The sequence below is a fragment of the Dermacentor albipictus genome, chromosome 1 (genome assembly GCF_038994185.2).
Source record: "Dermacentor albipictus isolate Rhodes 1998 colony chromosome 1, USDA_Dalb.pri_finalv2, whole genome shotgun sequence".
Taxonomy (NCBI): Eukaryota; Metazoa; Arthropoda; class Arachnida; order Ixodida; family Ixodidae; genus Dermacentor; species Dermacentor albipictus.
In genome coordinates this window covers 382,162,406-382,184,784 of record NC_091821.1, presented here as the reverse complement: position 1 = coordinate 382,184,784, position 22,379 = coordinate 382,162,406, and the positions used below count along the sequence as shown (strand labels likewise).

The 22,379-nt window shown below is 45.9% G+C and overlaps 1 protein-coding gene across 2 annotated transcripts in view; it reads right to left on the bottom strand.

The window, feature by feature from the left end:
- Window positions 1–6,598: 6,598 nt before the first annotated feature.
- The window catches only part of LOC135900322 (uncharacterized), a 176,316-nt gene continuing 160,535 nt past the window's right edge, over window positions 6,599–22,379 (bottom strand). For both annotated transcript variants that reach the window (XM_065429807.1, XM_065429808.1), the window contains exon 9: window positions 6,599–11,958. The gene's annotated coding sequence lies outside the window, so the exon portion shown is untranslated. The remainder of the gene's footprint in view (window positions 11,959–22,379) is intronic.

Genomic DNA, 22,379 nt, shown 5'->3' with positions numbered 1-22,379 from the left:
AGTAAACTGCCTGCTGTTGAGTGAGTGTATTGTGGGGCGGGGGATATCTGATCCTCGTCCCTCTATGGTAATTTAGTATGTCAGAGTACGTTGGGATCACTGTCATGAAATCCTCAGGATCTCTGTTTAGGTCCGCTCGGTTTGTATGCTCGCGAGCGATCCTATCAACCCTTTGGTTACCCTCAATCTCAGTGTACCCAGGTACCCAAAAGATGGTGTGTCTAATGCGTTTATTCTGTTGGACAGCGCGGAGGAAGATTTGGAGAGCTTTTTGACCGATTCTGCCGTTGATGTATTTCGGCATGCTTCCTTGGAGTCTGTTAGAATTATAAGAAATCTATTTGTGCGGTAGCCCTCCACAGCTGCTAGAGCAACAGCCATTTCCTCTCCCTCGGTTACCGTACAATCTGAGAGACAATTTGAGACAGGCTGAGACAATCTCATGGGTGGCGGTAATGGAAAAGAAACCTGCTATGAGTAACTACATAAGAGGGGAAAGAAACGAAATCAGGAAAGAAGCAACTTAGGACAACTAAAAGGGAAGCTGTTTACATTTCCAAGGAAGGTCACGATTCCTTAAGACAAAAACTTATAAAGCGAGATGCAACGCGGAAGAGAAGCGTGTTCTTGGTGTGGTAAAGCTAGCAAAACTATGCCGGATATTTTCTTTTGGTGTGAGCAGTCGTTTCGGGCACCTCTGGCCTCCTTTAAACCCTTGGGTTCAGCGAGAGCAGGGGGAAAGCAAACATGTCCGCAATAGAGATTAGTAATAGGTCATTGGAAGATTGGTGAAAGAAAAGCAGGGAAACGACAAACGACGAAGGCGTACAAAAGCAAAGTTCCTAACAGTTCAGGAAGTTTTGTGATGGGAATTCTTCGTGTTTTTTTAAGACAGGTGAGACATTAGGCAATATGATAACAGGAGCTTGGTTGCGCAAGGAGACGCTCTTAGCATCCATCCATCCGCGGCAGCGGCGGCGCCAGCCGGCTCCTTTGGACGTCGAAGCAAGTACGCGAACGAGGCCGACGCGTCATTGGAGAGACGTCGCAATGGAGTGCGGGGGACAGAAAGTAAAGAACCAGAAAGCTCGCCTTTGCGCATACCATTCGCCGCCTCTTCACTGGGCTTTAGCCACAGGAACATCTGCATGGTCATTTGCGACTATTTCGGTGACTCAGAAAGTTAATTCTCGAAATCGATAATTGGATAGCTCATTAAATCACTGATTCTGTGTTCGAACTTATTCTAATGCCACAAAAAAAACATTTGCTATTTATATAGAACAGAAATTATTTTCGTTTTTGTAACTTCCTGGTACACCTATTTCCTTATTATTATAAACGTTTTGCCTCACCCGCAACCGTCAGCTTCTTGGCCATTCCGCCCGCCGTAGTGGATAAGCACCACGAACGACGAGCAAGCAAGCGAACAAGCGTCCGCCGCAAGCGTTTCGCGGTAACGATTACGGTTGCATACACAGAATTTGTGGGGCCGGTCTATAATAGAGCGCCACGAAGCCAGTACGGTGACTTCGGTGATACTGGTCGCGCGCTCCTGTTGAACCTTCGGCTTCGACTTCTGAGTCAATAGCTACGCCCGGCTCCTTTGGACGTCCAAGCAAGTACGCGAGAGAGGCCGACGCGTCATTAGAGAGATGTCGCAATGCCTTCGCATTCATCCACGTAGGGATAACTAGATGCCCTTGATTTTTTTCCTTGTGTTAATCTGAATATTCATTTGATGTGTGCGGCACTAAACTTCAATTGCAAGTTAGCGCTTGTGCCTGCAGTTTCACGTTTCATTTGTCATCCTAGAATACTGCGCTGCAGATCTAAGAGATATGAGGGTCTCTTCAACCTACGACTCCCATGGATAGCGGAAGAAATGCAAGTATAAAGTCGTGACGTCTTGTTCATAGGCCACCGTTTCCAGTGGAAAACACGCGATGGCGGAGACATGTAAACAATAAATGTCGTTTGCCGACTGCCGACGTTACCATTTGAATGTGCGAACTATCAACCTACTAACGCAATAAAGCACATTATTGCGTTTTTTTTTTTATTTTGCCCGGTCTGCATTATGTGGGCTGCCTTGTTTGACGATACAGCAGGGACGGCTAATCAGCTTTAGACCACTGAAATTAATTCCAGTATTTTTTGTTCTAAGAAAAAATGTCAAGGCTACTTCTTTCTATTACTTGAGAATTGAAGTTTACAAACATTTGGCTTGGTTGCATAGACCGTTCACGTCGCAGTGGCGTTTGTTTCTAATTAAAGAGACTTGCCTCGAACCATAGTGCTAAAATTGAAATAGAATAGACCCCGTGCAGCTATGAAAAACTTCAGCAATGAAGGTTTTCGTGGGTTTGCTTACGATGCCGTCAGTGAGAACAGACATTGATACAGAAGTGGGCGTTGCGCACACGCGGCACAAGCCGCGCCCTGTTACGGCTCACTGTCACAGCAGCGAAGAGACAATCAGGCAGGAAGTCGATGATAAAATAACGCTCATTGCAGTGACGATTATTCGAGAAATTCTCTAATAGGATACTGTGGCTCCGGTAGTCGTCCAGTCGAAAATGAAGTACCATTGACCATGTTCACTTACTTTTCAATCTGCTGCACCTAAGCCTCACCTCTGTCAGCGTTCCCACTTCTATTTCCCCGACGATTCCCATCCATCCACCTATGTGCATTTATCTCACTCCTGCCTCCATGTCTGCAGCAAAAAAAGAATGCTTGAACATAAACCAGAAGCTTTTAGTTCGTTTTTTAATCATGTTATCCCAGTTATTGTTCAATTTGTTCTTGTAGGCGTCCGATATGAATGGGAAGTTTTTCGTTCCTGCATCCTCTCTCACGGAGCGGTTATTGGAATCTACTTATTTAATTAGGAAACAATTCTGTGGATCCCCTAGACCTTCAAGGAACTTATCTGCATGTGCTGCTGGCCACGTTCTGATGCGCCGAAGATTAAACTGGCCTCATTGCTAGGCTCAGTCCTTCGTGGCCCGCAATTAAGTGAAAGAGAGAGCCGCTGACTGCAGCGCTTCGTCTATGACAAAATAAAGGTTCCTCTAAAGCAGCACACAAGCTGATGCCCGCTCGTACCTTATCAGTCAGTAGCGGTGCGTCCTTCGCAGGCACTTTCCCCCTAGAGCTCACGCAAAACGTACTTCGCGTTATCGCAGGCCGACTGGCGCGCAGTTTATCTTCTAAATATGGCACATCTCGCTTGAGGAAACAATTTACGACCGAAGAACAAATATTAGCGGCATGGAATATTGTACCGGCGGGAAATCCCCAGCTGCCAATCCACCTGATGTACTAGCCCGCGAAAAATGCTCAGTGGACCGTCTAAAATAAATGGGACTCGCGAGAGATCAGGGATGTCGCTCCAACTTTGTGTGCGCATTACGGCTATGTTAACTTCTTCCTTCCCGTCCTTATACCCTCTAAAAATGGAGAAGGGTCTCCAAATTGCATCAACTAAACTTTTCGTTTGTAAGAGTACCTCTTCAGGGGCCGGCGTTCTCCCTGTTCCAGTTTCATCTTTGTGACCTACAAGCAATTATCATATTAAAATTGCTATTTCTGCAGTACCTTATCTACAATCTCAGGAACGTATATCGCTATACTTATAGCGCATGAAAAGACAGTCATATGATATTTACAATGTATATTGTACTATATACAATGTGTATTTACAAAAACAACTGCAGCGCTGGCCAGTTCAGCGGGAAGCGCGCGACCCAGGAGAAGTTCGTGTCCTTCGTGGGGGCGCCCGCGCGCATCGTCCAAAATCAACGCGCATTATGCATGTGGCAATATTGTTTGCTCTCGTAATGTTTTATGGGAAAAGTAGTAGTCTTCGCAATTTATATGGTCTCTGAGCAGTAATTGAAAGTGTATGGTTGGCTGTCCTGTTGAATGATGAAGAATAGCAATGGAGATATCGGTCGCTCTTTTCTATGAGCTACAGAGATATATCAGATGAAAGAAACAAAAATATCATTCACACTACTGTAGCACAAAGTTACAAGGAAAACCCAATACTTGTTTTTTAGAAGAAAAAAACTTCGCTGGTCCAAGTGTTGAACCTGTAAGCAATGCCTTTCCGGGGTAGTCACTCTACTATCTGAGCTAAGCAGGAGCCCAGCCGATACCAGAGTAAGGTCGAAATAATCGAACACTAGAAGCACGGGCAAACAATTTGGCTCAATTGCTCTGCTCAATTCGGCAAATAGATCCACGCGACTGTAGCACGAAGCTACAAATAAAACCAGATATGTATTTGATTTGTAGGTTCGTGCTACAGTTTCCCTTTTAAGAACCTTTCTCCACCTTACACGCTTCCACAGAACTGGTGTGCCATATTCAGGAATATTGTGATATATAGGGTTATCTATTTGAGCAGGAACAGTTTTACAGCGAAACTGGTAGCCTATAGGTGGTCGGGATTTTTCGTGACGTGTTCACCCAAAAAACAGCAGCTGGGAAAGGGGTTCGTGTTTGAGTTCCCGCGTAACAGAATTAAACTTTCTAGTATATTCAAACTACAACCCGACGCTATCATGCCTGTAGGTAGTGCGTAAGTCGTACTTTACGAATTTTCCGGCACGGTTTACTTTTCAACATTAATTTTGTTCAATAAGGCACTTGCACTTGGCGGATGGCCTAGCAGAATGAGGATGTAATAATAATAATAATAATAATATTTGGGGTTTTAACGGCCAAAACCACTTTCTGATTATGATTCCGGAGTCCTCCACTACGCACGCCGTAGTGGAGGACTCCGGAAATTTTGACCACCTGGGGTTCTTTAACGTGCACCTAAATCTAAGCACACGGGTGTTTTCGCATTTCGCCCTCATCGAAATGCGGCCGCCATGGCCGGGATTCGATCCCGCGACCTCGTGCTCAGCAGCCTAACACCATAGCCACTGAGCAACCACGGCGGGTATTGAGGATGTATGCTGCACTTCCGAACACGTGTGTGTGCGCGCGTGACGTGTTACACGTGTAACGTCACTTAGGCTGATGCATGGTACTTGTCTAACATCCACACCAGCTTTGCTGTACATCCACTTTCACAGGGCGGAATGGAGGGTGATTTTTTTCAATGAGAATTACCCCATGAGAGGATGCTTCCTTCATAAGTCGTCCATCCGACACGGCCGACACATGACAGGCATTATCGCTTCAACGACATCCCCCCTCCCCCACCTCCTTCCATTCGTTCTTGTGTGTTCGAACTGTAACAAATATGCTATGTCTGTCTTTTGAGGTGACGCTAAGTGAATAATTGAAGTGGCTAATACTATTCTTATTGCCCTTACGTTTCCATTAGCGTTGCTTTAAAGTCATCATGTCACATAAATCTGATCCTGAATCGCCAGTTCCACATATAAACCAATAAAATCCCCACCCACCCACCCACCCACCGCTTTCGTATAGCTACATCATGCAGGGCAATATACCTTCGTAAGACAGCCGCCATCTGATGCTTCTTACAAGTAGGGTGGAGTACCAGAGATATTATGATATGTAAATGGACACGGATTACCTCCTCGCGATAAAGCACTACTAATTTAGCAGCACGTAGCGTGGGCAATTGTGAATTTATAACAGCGGCGCAGGCAAGGATGGGTTCAAAGTCCGCCCTGTGCTATCCGCGGTGTCACAGAAAGGGTTAGCCATGCCCATTGCTTCGCGCTTAGCGTACTGCACTACACAGTGACTGCCACTTGCTATAGGACTTCTCTGTCTTTCAATGGAAAACAGTTTTCTCTCTAGTTTGCACATCGTTGCACCCTTTTTCTTCTGTTTCAGGTTTACAGATGCCTTGTGAGGCGCTATGAAGGTTCTAATGTGACGCTCAAAGGGCAATGGGCGCTGTTTACCAACAAATACGCAGCCCCATATAGGTCAAGTAAGCGGGCACTAAGAACTTAGATGTTTCCTACGTGCTATGCATGCATGAAGAGAAAAGGCCGGGGGAGAACACGAAACCTTGTCAGGACGAGAGTAAGAATGCTGCTGCTCCCAAGATACTTCGTCTTCTTCGCCTCAGTCCAACCAAGTATGTAAAGTCATCGATTTTTACGGTAATAACGCTGTATGATTTGAAGTAACCCTCCGGGTTACTCATGATTCAGTGCCCTCAGTCCAATTTCTTTTCATCGGGCGGTTTGCAAATCACCTTTCTTTCAACAGGACTTGTAACTTACCTACAGTTCTTAGTCCATTCCCAACGTTGGGGTGCATGATTCAAATCATAGAGGCTTCATTGTACATGCATGTACAGCAGAAATGTATCGCAACTGTGATTCGTTAAGTCAAAAAATAAAAATGAACAATGAGGTCACAATGCTCCGATAAATTGCCAATGCGTGGTTAGCAGGTTAGAGGCACAAAATAAGTTGGAACCTTCTGCGCCATTTATTGCATACACTTGCCTCGAATTTCTTCAGGCTTATGTGCAGGCATAATTCGAGGCACATGTGCAGGGAAGGAACTACGTTCCAGGTTTTTTTTTTTTTCCTTCAAGTCACTGAAAGAAGCATGCAAACGAGAGAACGAAGATGAAGACACCATATTTCAACAGCAGGAAACCCTAAGATCTCTTTATTAGATATATCGAGATATATATATTACATGTATATATAATATATATAGATATAGGAATATTGTATAAGCTTCGTCTTGCTTTCTGTATTCTTGGGGAGGAAACGGAGAGGGGAGTGGTTGATCCCAGCTCCTTTTCAACTGGCTTCTGGAGCGGGGTCTCATCCGTAGAAAGCACCCATCGTAGGCTGCGCCAATTTCGTTTTGTTTCCAGCTTTTCTTCCTTGGTCACTACACACTCGTAGGTACCGGAAAACAGCACGCAATGATAAACACGAACGGAGCTGGCTGTAGGAGCTAGTGCCGAAGAACAACACTGACGCTGACCAAAGCGCGCGAAACCATGACCTCCGAGAATACTGACGCCCCCTTACATAACATCTGACCTTGGACCGTTTCCCGGAGGCCACGTTGAAACTATTCACTTTAATACATAGATTGCCTGAGGGCAGTCTGGGCGATGCACTTGTCAAGCCTTAATTAGAATCGTGAGTATAGTGCCCCACTTTTCCTTCGCTTCGCCATTGGCTCCACTCGTGACATGTCCGTAGCTTTCTCAGTGTTTTTTGTGTTAAACAAGAACGAGAACGTGCAATGACAACAGATAGCTTAATTATAACATTCGCGGTGGGAGGTCTAGTTGCTACCGTAATTCTAAAAGACTCCGCGAGCGACGCTCATGCAACAATGCTAAAAATCTCTTTTAAAAGAAAAATGGAGTGTAAGACGTGCTTACGCTAGTAGTCAGGTCGTGCCGCAAATTAATGAAAATTCAATTAATTTTCATCATGCTTACAATCTACGAAGCGATAAAGACGGCTACAGTAACACCAGCCCAGATTTCCCACCAGCGATCTCTGCATGAAATACTGTGATGCTGACGACGTCTTCGCCTGGCAGCACGCATCGCAATAACTGCAAAGTTTGGCTATAGAGATCTCTAGTTTATCACAGGCACAATTTGACTAAGCACCAAATGCTGCTCGGAGTGACACCGCTCCTTCAAAGGGTACCGACGGCAGATCAGGTATACTCAGCACACAACCGTTGATTGCATTTTTTTTCCTTATGTCCCTGCCACCACGTACTTTATACCACTGAATGTTAGATTACTGTTTGACACGTTTTAGTTCGTCGATTTGTTTCCTGGATAAACCACTGTGTCACGGTCTTGCCTAGAGTTTAATCATGCCAGAAACACTGCATTGTTGTTAAGTTTACCGTTAAGTGCAAATGGTGGTTTGAACGTCACGAAAAATAATGCCAGACGGTAGCTACAACTCAGCTTCAAGTAAGTGCGATATCAAAGCAAGAGTTATTCTGTGTAAACAGATGTAATAAATGCCAGTAAGAAAATGTGCTACACCAATGAAAAGTAAAGCAGCTAAATATAGTAAACAAACACCGCTGCTACATTGCCATATCAGCAAATGCAACTGATGTGCAGCTTAAACACTGTGGCCTCAAAAAGGGAGAACTGTGACAAATGGAAATGTACAGAAAGATACAAAAGTCACCAATCGATCGTTTCTCATGCTAAGGATCGACTAAGCGTATATTTTATGTTTCAAGCAAATCTCTAACTTCGAATGCTTGCACGGAACAGGGGTGTTATATTCTACAAGATATTCCTTAAAAAGCTTTATATTCGCCAGTAAAGGTGTAAAGCTGTTTGCATCAACATAGGCAACAAAGGAAATGTTCCCATCTTTACCATGACAGTATCTGCGAACAAAATTAGCCTGAAGAAACAGCTAAAGCATTTCCTTCAACTGTTAAGAACGCCGTTGAAGTATCGTCCGTTTGCACAATAACTCCCAAACTTTACATCTTACATTCGTGTCGTAAATTAAATGCATTCAACGCCCAATCATAAAGAACTGCCTTTTTTGTTTGCTTCTGTGCTAACCAAAAAAACAGAAAAACTTTCTTTAAATTCATACCCTCGCTCAGTCCGACATCTGAAAAGCAGCGCGTTTTTCGACATTCCCTGCCGGGATGATAGCGTCTCAAGTTAGAATAACAGAAGTGCGCAAAGTTATCTCTCACATCAGTCATTCGGTGGGGATAGCACTTGGAAGATAGCTTTATTGAACACACATGCATCTGCCGCTGAACAACTTCGAAATCAATGTTTTCGGGCCGCCTGCAAATCACCCCCATATATCATCGTCTGCACGTTCAAAAGTTGTTGTTTTTTATGTCGATAGAAAAAACACGTCGATACCGGTAAGTGCTAATAATCACTAGCTGTGGTGCTGCTTGCAAAGCTAAAACTACGATAGCCTACTGTGTACAAACGCGCTAAGCTCTCTATAACGTTTCCTGCCAGGAGCATCGACTTCAATTTCTCCCGCTTGGCCACAGGCGTGGGCACGGCACGTGTGTATTTGCGAGGAAGAGAAGGTGAAGTGTAGTGCTCTATTCTCCTGTAAGAGATAGTACATAATGTATATATCGTGTGTGATCTCACGAATACGAGTGTAAAGTGTCGTGCGAGAAGACTAAATACGCGTGGCGGCTCCTGGACAGTGGTAGTCGCGACGAAAAACGTGTGGTCAAGAGTTGTGTCGCGCTGTGATGAAACCGTGCGGGAGGGCGCGCGTTACGTGTACGTAAACGCGTAGCGTGCGGTCGTGCGCCTCGCGTGTGCGCCAGTGCTGAAGGATTCGTGCTCGGTAATCGAGGACGTGTGGCTGGGCACAGTCACGCCGCTGTCGCACATTCACCTGGTTATAGCGTAGAGTACAAAGACAAATGCGAGCCAGCAGTGCTTTGCTCCGAGCGGTTGCTCCGCGTGGTTGCTCCGCGTGGTTGCTCCACTCGGGAGCAACGTCCGCGTAGAACACTGGCGGCAGCTCACCGCGCGCGCAATGCGCTTATGATTCCTGGTGGCTTTCTGTACAAAGTGTGGTCGTTTTGTAGTGCTACGTTCCAGTTCGCTAGCGCGACTGATAGAGTATGCGAGTGGGAAATCAGTTTACCTCCCGGGCCGCGCGGGGTCGCGGCCCAGCTGCGAAGAAAGCATTCGAAACAAACCAAATTCAAATATTTGAATGTAAGACTGCGATCTAGAAAACTGGACTCGGGATCTGACTTCTTCGATAAATGCGTGAAAGTTTGCAGGAATTCTCTCTTCCGGACACGAGTTCCTGCTCCTAAGGATGTCGATATTATATAGCAGAAGGGTTACGAACTTTTAATGCGAAAGCATTATATGCCCGATAGAGCGACAATGCGTTGTAGTCGGCGTGACCGAAAGATGGCGCCAAAAACGGCCAACGGTGAAAAAAAATGCTCAGACTGATGTTAAATTTCTTAGGGAACTTCCTGCAAACAAAGTAAATTAATTCCTTTGAAAACAAAGGTTAGCGTACTAGTGCATATCGATCTGGCTGGGAATTGAACCAGGGCCTCCTGGGCTGCGAAACGAGCGTGCTTCCCGCCACGGCGGGTATACCCGGTTCTGGCTGACTGAAGGTGTGGCCTAGTGCGTGCGTCATTGGACACGTGACGGCGTAGCCAATGGAGTGGAGGTGGCGCCAAGTCATGAGTGTATAAAATGAGCGCGTTCATGACGTTCCGAGATCTACAAACGGTATAATACTTTCGCATTGCTACTGGTAAGCAGCCTTAGGCGCCGAATTCTTTATTTTCTTACTTGCCATCCAACGACGATTTCACCCTCGTTTCATTCTGCGCTGATTCCTGATTATAGTAACAATAAAGGCAGCTAAGAATTTATTTGTGTCGCTTCTTTGGTTTTTCGCTTGATTTCGGTCGCAGGTGCAGCCGGAAAATAGCCTACAATAGCGCATCCTAACGTGTCAGGCATTTTCTTTTGTCATGTTCACAATTGTCCAAGTAGTAATGCTTGTGCGAATAGTAACACACAAGTTATTCCGACACTCTATGTCAAACACGAGATTAACTGGGCCGCATTCAGAGCGTGAAAGTGCGTGTTGCTCGGGTTTTTCTTTTTTTTAATTTTGAAAACGCCTCTGTCATGCGCTAAGTGTCGTTGAGGCACTGTTTACGCCCTAACGCGATAAACTTTTGGTCAATCAATAATGATCGCACGGTTCAGGCTTTCCGAGAAGCGAACAACGTGTTAGCCCCCGCCACCGCAAACATCTGTGCGCCAATTGCCATAAGGAACCCCAGAGTACGGAATGTCACTGCTATGACAGCAGCAAACACAGGTACACAAATTTGGACACGTCTAGTTAAACGTCCTGAATGGGGTCCGATCAAAGCAATGGCCACTGGTCGACCCCTTTAGTTTCACGGGAGGCTGATAAAGCATGGCAAAAATGTGGACGTTTTCGAGCTGGGAACGTACTCCGACCGCGTTGTTCCTTCTTCATAAGCACTTGTGGTCACTAACATGAAAGGGAGCTCCCGGGGAGAGGCGGTCTGCACTCAACGTCAACTAATGTCAACACCACCAATGCTCCCGGTATACTTCACGTTGCAACACTCAAGATGGACCAAGGGATTCTGCTGAACGCGCTCTGACCTGACGTAGTATGGCCGCGGGAAAGCGTGTTATTCTTAGTCGTGCATCAGTTTCCCGAACCGAATTTCTCGATCAACTTTGACTACTTCATTAAAATTTAGGTTGCGCTGTAGTGGTATCCGTAAATTCAATCAAGTAGTGTGGCGTTTGAAATGATCGCAGATTTCGCAGCGCGTTTCGTTTAGGGCCTCAACTAAGTTCAGATGCTGGTTTCGCGGTTTCTCTCGATATTCGCCGGCGGTACTGCTCTGCTTTTGTGCAAACGTTTTGCCTTTTATGCCACGGATCCCATAGACCAATCCCGGCAGTGGAGAACTGGTTCTCTTGTGCGAAAAGTAAAAGGGCGGAAACATCACCTGACTAGAAGTTTCTGCAACGTTCCACAAAAACATTTTAAAGCGAAACACAATAAATCATCTCCCCGTTGCTTGTGAGTGCATCTGCGAAGAGTAATTCCCCTTTGTGTTGATACCTTCAGCAATGGTTCGCACTGCTTCCCACACAAAAAAAGAAAAAAAATGTCATCAAGGAGAACCAAAAGGTCATGACCGTATGACAAATGTTGATGGCGTGCGTAGGTAGATATATCACCGAGGAACAGTCTCTGTGTGCGAATGCGTGGTGTGATAGTCACATAGAGTACTACATTTCTGTCAATGGGCGCGATGTTTCGTTTTCATTTTTTTTTCCTTTTTCGGCCCGTCCCGACGGCTGCTGGCTCCTCCGTCAAAACAAGCGTGATCCCTGATAAGAGCACGGCTCCGGACGCGGGGTTTCGGCGCCTAGACGCCACCTCTTCTTTTCTGAGCCACCTGAAAAAAGAGAACAAAATGAGAGGAGGCATTACTGAGAAGAGGACTCTTTCCTACCACTGTATTTCCTCAGTGCGGATATATATATATATATATATATATATATATATATATATATATATATATATATATATATATATATATATGCTCAGACTATATATGACGATATGCCCCCGCACTTGTATGCATATATATATATATATATATATATATATATATATATATATATATATATATATGCATACAAGTGCGGGGGCGTAATAGGGCACATCTACGTTTTAATGAGCTTTAAGTTGTCTTCGATTTTTCCCGCGTAAGGTATCACTTCCTAGGTAAAACAAGGCACCCTGAATTATCATCTTGTTCTTGCGATGAACCAGGTGAGGACATCTACCATGTACTTTTAAATTATCAGGTTCTCCGTAGAGGCGAGAACTCTGCGTGAAGCCCAGAGCAATAAACGAACATGCAGTCTGATTAGGTACTATACTTTGACCGTTGTCCGCGGAATGCCTCAAGGAGGAGTGCTCAGTCCAACCCTTTTTTAATGTTGCCATTATTGGCCTTGTGGAAGTTATTTCTGATACTGTATGCATCAGTACCTACGCCAACGACATATGCATATCGGCGCCCGGAGTCACGCAAACGCAAACTCGTGCAAGATTGCAGTGAGCTGTTTCTTTCGCGTCTCAGTACCTGCAGTGTCAAGGACTGTACCTGGCCGCAGATAGCGTCCTGCGATAGTGTCCTGCGATAGCGTTGACATGGAATAGATTTGTCGGTATCCGATTATTATGAACGGCAATTTCATTCCAAATGTGACCCGCCATATATACCTGGGTGTTGTCATTGACCGCGGTGTTTCATGGTCGAAGCATGCGGCAATGTTACCGACGAAATTAGCTGGACTTGCTCAAGTTTTTTGCTTTCTACCCGGTATGAAGTGGGGCCCATCTGAGCATTTTCCAGGCTATCTACGTCAGCTATATTTGGTATAGCCTGCCAGTTTTACCAAGTATGGAGCCCGTCATGTTTGCATACGCACGAAAGCGCCCAGGCACAGATGTTGAGAACCCGTCTAGGCGTTACACGTTGCACCTCAACTTACGGTACAATAGAGGAAGCTCGCGTCACCCCTATACCTGTCTTTCTGGGATGCGAACCTATTCGATTATTCGTGCGGCTGCTGTGCCGTCACCGACACTGACACTTATTGACACTTCCCGACATACGGCGGGTCTCCACTTTTTCTAGAGCCATTAAATGCCAAGAATCCACCATACCATTATACTTTGCCACTGCTGACCTTCCACGTATGCCTCCAGGGGTAATGTCCAAAATACGGGTACGTCTTTCAATTTTCGGAATTTCTAACACAATCGTGGATACCTACCGTGGGCCTCAGACATCTAACACTTGAATATATGTCGAAAGAATGTGGCTTATCGGTGAATGTGCATACAGACGGATCGATCTCGTCGTACTCGTGAGGTGCGGCTTTCGTCGTGCCTGCGCATCAAGTCATTCGACGGTTGCCTCTGCGTAACGAGACGATACCAACATCCATAAAACTAGTGGCAATCAGATAGGCAGTTCACTGTATTTCGCGACAGCCTCCTCAAGTATGGACAGTCTTCAGTGACGCGAAATTGGCCTTGTAGCTACTTAGAGTTGTTATGAAAGAACGCTCTTGCGCAGTGTTAGCTCTTCAAACTGCCGAGCTACGCACTGTAGCGCGGAAGAAAACGGCTACCACATTACATTTCAATGGGTTCCCAGTCACTGTAGTGTACACGGCAACGAACTGACCGATGCAGAAGGAAAGAAGGCACTCGAAGAACTAGCGCCCTTGGCCAGACGTTAAATCAAGTTTTAAGGTTATCCAGGCCTTACTGACTTTTCAAAAAGTACGAGCCTGGACGGTAGGCTTTGATTAGCCCAAATTATTTTCTGTTTGTTTTACATCCTCCTTCTTTCGTCATCGTCATCCGTCATGCGCCTCTTTCTTCCCTCTTCCCCTTCCCCCAGCGCAGACTGGTTGGCTATAGGAACGTACCTCACGCCGACTCTTTCTTACTTGCTCTCTCTCTCCAGACTTTGCAAGCAGGGCATTAGGTGTTATGCGAATTTTCCTTGGAATGCGACGACCTAGCCTCAAATTACTCAGAATGTGCATGTGGTTGAACTTTCACACATCATTCTGTCTTATTTTTCAAACCTCGCATTTTTTGTATTTTTTGCGTCGGTTAGCATTCTAAAAGTAATTTTTGACGAATCGTAGTGCCCTAGCACCCTATCAAAGTAGAATGGAAAAGGAGAATGCTTCCAATTTCTCCACCTGCTCTCTCAGATGAATGTAATCCCATTTAATCCTGGTTAACCACCCTGTTTTATTCAATTAGGCGCCAGGTGCGATGTCAGTTTTGTTGCATCTATTAACGCGCGTGTCGCTGGACTACGTTGGTAACATTTCTTTCGGCGTTTAGATGAGAGAACAAGTAGTGCGAAGACAAATATAAGAGTGTTTGGACATAAGAATCGTTCAGTAGCAGCAAGAATTGATGCCTCGGAGATAAAGTGGAGCCCCCTAGTAGGCGCCTAAGCTAAAAGCACCTTTCCTTTGCTTGACGCTTTCGGAACCAAAAACGAAATCCTATCGATCTTGGAAGATCCTTGTTAGTGGGAAGTGAAGCAGGTGAACGCCGAATAAAAAGCCATTGCAAGAAAGGGCCTGGCTGCACCGAATACGAGCGTTCGACTTTGCTTTCCACAGTCGTGCGAGTGAATGAAGCGCTTCGCATCTCGTTTGTCCTCTTCACCCTGCTGATCTCAAGAACTCCAAGAAGTCCTTGGAGTCTAATAAATTACGTGGATTACAGTGTGCAGCAGGAATACTGCGGTATACCAGTCAATTCGGATCAACTTCCCTTTGATCCGTAGACTGTGTTCGTCTAGTAGATTTGGCAAAAGACGGAATGTTCACAAGGTAGTCAAAGCAAGCCCATTTGGCAATTTTGCATACACCAACAAAACATGCCGTCTTGCATCGAATCAAACGATCGAACACTTGCCCGCGGGAAAGAACATTGAGCTTATACTCAATGAAGGAGATTCGTCACTTAGCAGGAAAAATCACTTCCGATTTTGATTGTCCCATTTCGGATCTTTTAACCTTCTTTGTTCGATTGTGAAGTCACATGTCCACAACATGTACTCATTAGTGCTGGAAGTTCTATACTTCAGGATCACTGCAACATGATTCGTCACAAACTCCCAAAAGTTGCGCAGAGTTGCCGCCGGCACCTCATGTGATGTAATATAAGTTAGCCGCATAGACAAAGGCTGAAGGTACAGGCTTCAGTCGTCATTGCATATATTGTTAATCGCAGACCATGTAACATGCGTCGTCTCTCTACCTGCGCAATATATCAGTATGCCAACTGCTGGCATGGTCATTGGTGAGCTAGGATAATGAATTTCGCGTAACAAGCGGTTACCATAAGTCACTGACCAAATCGCCGACGTCGACACCAAGCCCAAAAGGCTTTTATGAAGTTCGTGCGCAAGAGCTGTCCGGATTTGAATACAGTCAGTCTACACGTAGTATTCATATTAAAGCAATCATTTTTGTAGCCATTTCACGCCGCACACGTAACTGGCCAGCTCCTCAAATCGGCAGTGTTTGTCTGAGGCCGCGAGGCAAGCGAACGAGGAAGGCACCCTGAAGTGAAGGAAATCGCGAGCCGAAGGAGCGATAGTACGAAGGAGCGCGCTCAGAGCGCGGCAGCGTACCACCGCCTAGAGGAATGTATAGGTAACGTTGAGCGAAGTGGAGAAGCATCGCGGAGGAAGAAGGTAGGTGCACGGATGCGCACTGGGTTAACCTCTTCTGGCAGTTGCTACTGGTTTCCTTTGCCATGCACGCGTAACGAGTTCGTCTCGGGGTAACGTCCTCGCGCGCCGTACGCTGTGTGCGCGAGTGAAAGCGTGCGACGGTGAGTTCAAGATGGCGGCTAAATCTGGCGTGCGCAAGGGCAGGAAGCGCGCTGTATTCCGTCGCGCGCATTGCACCACGGCACCGGGGGAGAGGACGAAGCGGGGGCGGTGCACTTCGGCCGCGCGCACTTTATCTTGAAAGCGATCTGCATTGTGGGCACAGTCTAGCTAGGCCGACGGCTCGTAGCTTTGCGTGCACTGTGTTCTCACCGCCGAGTTTGTATTGAAGCGATAGACAGCCCGAAATGTCACTTCGCTCGCTGCTGCTGCCGCCATTCCTCACGCCAGCGTTGTGACAGCGAGTGTGCGCGGTCATCGAGTGTGGACAATTGCTGTTCGTCTGTGCGCGCTGACGCCATTCTAGGTAATATAGATAGTATTAAATCTTTACAACGGGCTGTGCGTGGCGCCGCCGCGCGAGCCCTGTCTCCAATACGATCTGTGATCCGCAGAGTGCAGGCGCCAAGGCGCACCGAGGGCCGATAGCCGATAGCGTCGTCTTCCCTATAGCATCTGTACGCTTGCACGTCACCTGCGTTCACGAAGCAAAACTTGACGGTAACTTTTTTAAATATTTTTACTTCATCTTCCATTGCACAGAGCAGATGGCCCCACACTTGTGATTCACCATAACTTTTCGTCTTCTCCTTTCCCTCAAACATAAACTTCAGTTTACGATTTACACAAGGAAAAACTAGAGAGGCGTGAGGCTGATTGAAGTTCAATGTTTTTTACAAGTCACTCGACCTTTTCGTAAACTTTTGTTACACAGCACATCCTTAACTAAATAGAAGGAAATGGAGCGGGAATAAGAAATAAATTATTATTTCACAGGCTAACATCGGAAGCTTCGAGAATGCAAATAGCTTTATGTACAGGGTACGCCGCTCCACTTCAGCCAGGTGCGGTCACGGTCAAGATATTGAGAATGTTTGCCACTTTCTGCTTGAGTGCTCGAAATACGCCGAGGAAAGAAAATCGTCAGCGATAAAACTAGGAACCTGGGACAAACCCTCCCTTACATTGAGAAAAATTACTTGGACAATTGTGAGTGAGTCATCTCCAGCGAAAAAGCAATCATATTCTTAAAATACTCTTTAGTGGACATAGAGTTAGGTCAGTGTTTATGATAAGGAGTCATGTTCAGTTATATAAAGTGACGCGCTTATGCTCTGTAGTGTGGACAGAACTTAAACGGAGGTTTCTGTTTAGACCTACCATTTATTAACACACAGAGAGCTGTCGAACCAATGTATAAGTCTACAAAATTTTGTATATCATTCTCGTAGCGGCACGGACAGACATCAGTTATCTCTCCGTTGTGGTGTTGTTAGCGTTATTAGTTTCCCTTATTTTTTATTCATTCAGTTAGTTTAGTATTACCATTTCTTCGTTTATTTCTTGCTGTAGAACATAGAAAAAACGGTGTAGCCGAGGTATTCATTACCTCAATTTCTCCATAGAAACCCATGTATAACAGAACAGAACACTAAAAAGAATTCAGTGCCGATTTAGAGGCAAATGCGAAAGATGCAATAGCATTACGTCGAACCACTTTTCGGTTTCGCATCCATGATTGAAACCGAGGTACCCTCATGGTATAGTGTTCTTCGGGAGTTCAATCCACAGACGTCCTACCTTTTTCGAGAAGGGAAGTGTAACTGACGGTGTTGCGGAGCAGACCACCCGCACTTGCTATATATATATATATCCAGCCGCCAGTTAAAGCCCCGTGCGGCGAAAGAGTCCAGGTAATGCCCAGATGGCTCTGCAGATGGACTTAAAGTGCGTTACCCAGGTCCCAGAATAGAACGCCCACAGATAACGATCTATTGCCGACTGCCAGGTTACGAAGCAGCGCTGAATGTAGGAAAATACCAGCGTTTTGAAAATGAGCGACCAAAATAAGTAGATCTGATGGGATAGACTTTTTGTTAGGTATATATATAAACAAAGGGTTTCCGCAAGACCCGTAGGTATAACATTCAAAAAAGAGAAAAGGCGAACGTTATGGAGTATGTTGTTACTGACGTTTCGGCCGGAGGACCGGCTTTCATTGGAGTGAGTGCAAGTGTAGTCGTGTCACAGTTATATATTTAGACACCCAACACTTATCACTTTGTCCCGCACGAACATGCGCATAATCAAGCCCTAGTCAAACAAAATGCAAAGCGAGTACATGGTGAAAGAAATGTAAAAATAGCCAGTCAGTTCTAGAAAACACAGCAGATAGCAAACGTCACCACATGTAATCCCATAATCATGCGGTGCTAAAGAAGCACAAGCTGCACACGAGTAAAAAGAAAATGAAGGCTAGCGCTGTATTACGCAGTGCAGCAGAAAACAGGATTTCAAAACGAACACACGGACAGATTTAACATCGCACACGTGGACAAAAACCGGAATATTATCAATGATAAAAACCAAAACTTTCTATAGTCTCAGAATTGTAATAGTCACGCCCGTAGCATCAGTCGACGTGCGACCCGTGCAGCTTATGCCATAGGCGTATCTGCCAGCCCATCGGGGGTAAATCTAAACTATCCCAACACAAAAAAACCTCGTACAAAAGACCACCGTGAGCTTTGTCCGCGCTTTGGCCCTTGCCTATGAACAAGCTGCAATTGACTAGCCCATTACCGCTCTCACACTGAGCACCTGTGAAGAAGTACACAAAAAGTACCGAGCGCAAGAGCAGACGACATTGCGGCCGTCCTCAACAAGAGGAAAAGAAAGACGAAGGAGGCTCGTGGAGCGCATGAAAAGAGGGCTCGCGCAACGGAGATCGCTCGAACGCCGGCGCGACTAGGGCCACCGGGCCTTCGGAACCGACATCTCCTGGCGAGGTTCACCTGACCGGGCGTCCGTCTTCGGGACTGGGAACGCCTCAGGTCGCTGCCTTGCACGAGACCCCGGAACGGCCTGCTGCAGCCTCGAACCCGCTTCTACGCGCGAGGTTCGGGTGACCGGGCGTCCGTCATAGAAACGAGCGCCTGGGGCCGTCCTCCTGCTCGAGACTTCAGAGTGGCCTGTTCGCGTCTACGGAGCTGGGGGCCGTCCACCTTTTCCTGCCCCGTGCTGCTGCGTCTACTCTACCACGCTGGTCCTCATCATACCAGCGAGTGCTCCACCGCAAGGACTCAACGTCTCACCACACTCTGAACTTAACCGCAACCTCGTGAGACTATATTTGTCTTGTTTACGAACAGCCTGACATGCGTGGTTCTAGTTGAGGGTATTCTTCGTGATTATGTGCCGTCTAATATAAATGTCGTGTGTTTGCTAATCGTGCACCATCTCCTCCATCTTCTTCGCGTCACACGCTTTGCAACGTGACGGTCCTAACATCATCACAGCACCCTATCAAAACTAATACTGGAATTAAATAATTTTGAATTTAATGGCAGCCATGACGTACAGGTTAGTGGTACTTCTATGGGAACAGGGATTGAATCGAATTATGCAAATATTTTTATGAGCATAGTGGAAAATTATTTTCTTGAAAACTGCACCCGAAAACCTTTTTAATATAGGTGCTTCATTGAAGACGTGTTTTTGGTGAGGCCCCGTGGTGAATCGACACTGCTATTCAAGGCAGGTTTTTTGCTGCCTTCAACAGCGTTCACCCGAGCATGAAGTTTTCACATAACCACTCAACTTGAGAGATTGACTTCCTCGGTGTTACAGTGCCAATAACCGGAAATAATCTGACAACGAAACTTTACAAAAAGCCAATGGACAGGCGCCAGTACCTCCATTTCCAAAGTAGCCACGTTCGTCATTGTAAAACCACAATCCCCTATAGCCAGGAACATCGTTTTCGGCGTATATGCTTTGAACAAAAAGACTTCGATGCTAACTGCCGAGAGCTAAAGCATACACTCGTGGACCACCAGTACCCTAAGAAGATTATTGATGACGCAATAAAATGAGTCAGTAACTTGAAAAGGGAAAATAGTCTCGTAAAGTCAAAGCCGGCGGCGACCACTCCGGCAACTAACCTTATTTTGACGCATTCAGCGTCAATTCCGGCTGTTTCCGCCATGATCAAGCTGCGTCGAAATATTCTACGCCAAAATGAAAGCCTTCGAACAATTTTTCCAGAGGCACCGCGAGTAGTGTACCAAGGCTCAAAAAACATTCGCGATTTGATGACTACTTCTAAAATCGGCGCCCACGTATCTGTAGGTTGTAGTCCATGCAGCAAGTCACGCTGTAAAATATGTCCACATATGCTGACTACAATACCAGCGAAAAACTCGGCTTCAAACTTCGCGCTCCGCATCAAAGGCAGCTTCAACTGTGACACGTTCAACGCCATCTATCTGCCGTTTAGAATCCGATTTATGAATCATCGTCCTCACGCAAAGTATTTCGCACACCTTCCACTGTCAAAACACCTATGTACGACTGGACGCTCTTGCGATGGTACCAGAGTCGTCGTCATCATCATCGTCATCATCATCATCATCGTCATCATCATCATCCTGGTTACGCCCACTGCAGGGCAAAGGCCTCTCCCATACTTCTCCAACTACCCCGGTCATGTACTAATTGAGGCCATACTGTAATGTACTTGAGTGACCGTACTGTAATCTGGTTTTCCTTCCCACCAAGGTCGTTTAGTCCGCGAATCTTACCTGGTACACAAGTTCAACGGTCTTTCTTGTGGTATTAACGAAAACATCGAAAAGCTAACCTGCATCGCTAATTCAGATAAACCAGCTTATGCATATCTTTTTACTTGTGCACGTGCTCATGGTGGCCTTTTGTACGAGGTGTTTCTATGTTGGGATAGTTTACATTCGTTCCCGGCGGCTGGCAGCTGTGGCTATGGCATGAACTGCACGGCTCGCACGATAACTGATGCTACGGGCGCGACTATTGCAATTTTGCGATGATAGAAAGCTTTGATTTTTATACTGCATATTATACCGGTTTTTGTCCACGTGTGTGTTGTTAAATCTGTCCGTGTGTGCGTTTTGAAATACTGCTTTCTGCTGCAATGAGTAATACAGCGCTAGCCTTCATTTCTTTACTCGTATGCAGCATGTGCTTTCTAGCACCGCATGATTATGAGATTACATTTAGTGACTTTCCCTATCGGCTGTGTTTTCTAGAACTGCCTGGCTATTTCTGCATTTTTTCACCATGTACTCGTTTTGCATTTTGTTCGACTAGGGCTTGATGTTGAGGGTTCGTGTGGGACAAAGCGACAAGTGTCTGGTGTCTAGATATATAACTGTGACGCGACCAAGGAGGTTTCATTTTTCGTAAAATCTCCTTGGACCCGACTACACTTTCATTCACTCGGAGGAAGGCCGGTCCTCCAGCAGAAACGTCAGTAAAAACATATGCGATAACGTTCATCCTTCTTCCTTTTTTGAATGTTTATATGAAAAGATTATGAAGCGAGGAAGCATAAGGCAAATTAAGAGTTGCATTTAAATGAAATCTATAAACAATATGCAAATTCTAAATTAATAAGGACAATGAAGACAACTTGTCGAACCCACGTCTTCCGCATAACGCGTGTGGTACTTAACAATTTGGCAGCGGCCATTCTCCCGTCCGCTTTCTTGTGCAATTGTGCACGTGTTGCAGTTCTAGCCCTGAGAGGGTTAGCTAGCGCCACTCGCAACCAAGGCGGTGGATGTGAAACATCGATCGAATATTGCTCCTCCCTCAGTGACAGTTCGGGAAGAAGAAGAAGACGTTAACAGCCAGCACGCTATGCAACTGGGCTCGGTCAGAAGAGGAAGAAGAAAGTTAAAAGAGCCTCCGCCATGGACTGCGTTCTAACGCTAACTTGCTCGCGGCTAGCAGTAAAAAATGATCGCGGCCAACGACGAAACACGAGTGTGTTTAGATTATTTATAGGAGTTACTGTTAGAACACAGTCGATGGTGGACGCTGTCTATTTCACTTTCTTGTTCCTCTTCTGACCAGGGCTAGCTGACGGAGCTGGTGGTTAGCCTCTTCTTCTTTGGGAGAGAGCCTTGGCCAGCTCCGACCTCGAGGATCAGCAACGGCTGATTGCGAGGGCCCAGGACGCGGCCCGAGCTCAAGGCATTCTGGAATGAGGACGCCTTTCCCTAGCTGCATTTACCTAATAAAAATGTTTATTCTCTCTCTCTCATAAACTATCGCTTAGCAAAAATAAATATTCAGTAACATAGTTTCAACCACAGCCGTCGCATCATGCGTGAGCTTGGGACCGGGCAACAAGTCAGTAAAGACTCGCACGCTATCTCGGGGCATCATGCTTGCCAAATTCAAGGTGCTCGCATTGCAATAATCGAGTAACGAAATCATAAACGGCTCGATTCTCAATGGAGACCTTGTTTCTATTAAATGAAAAGCCGCAGACGAGATTTAGCTTAACTTTTCACGATGAGAGCAGCCGAAAATTTTTCGGGCTAGAA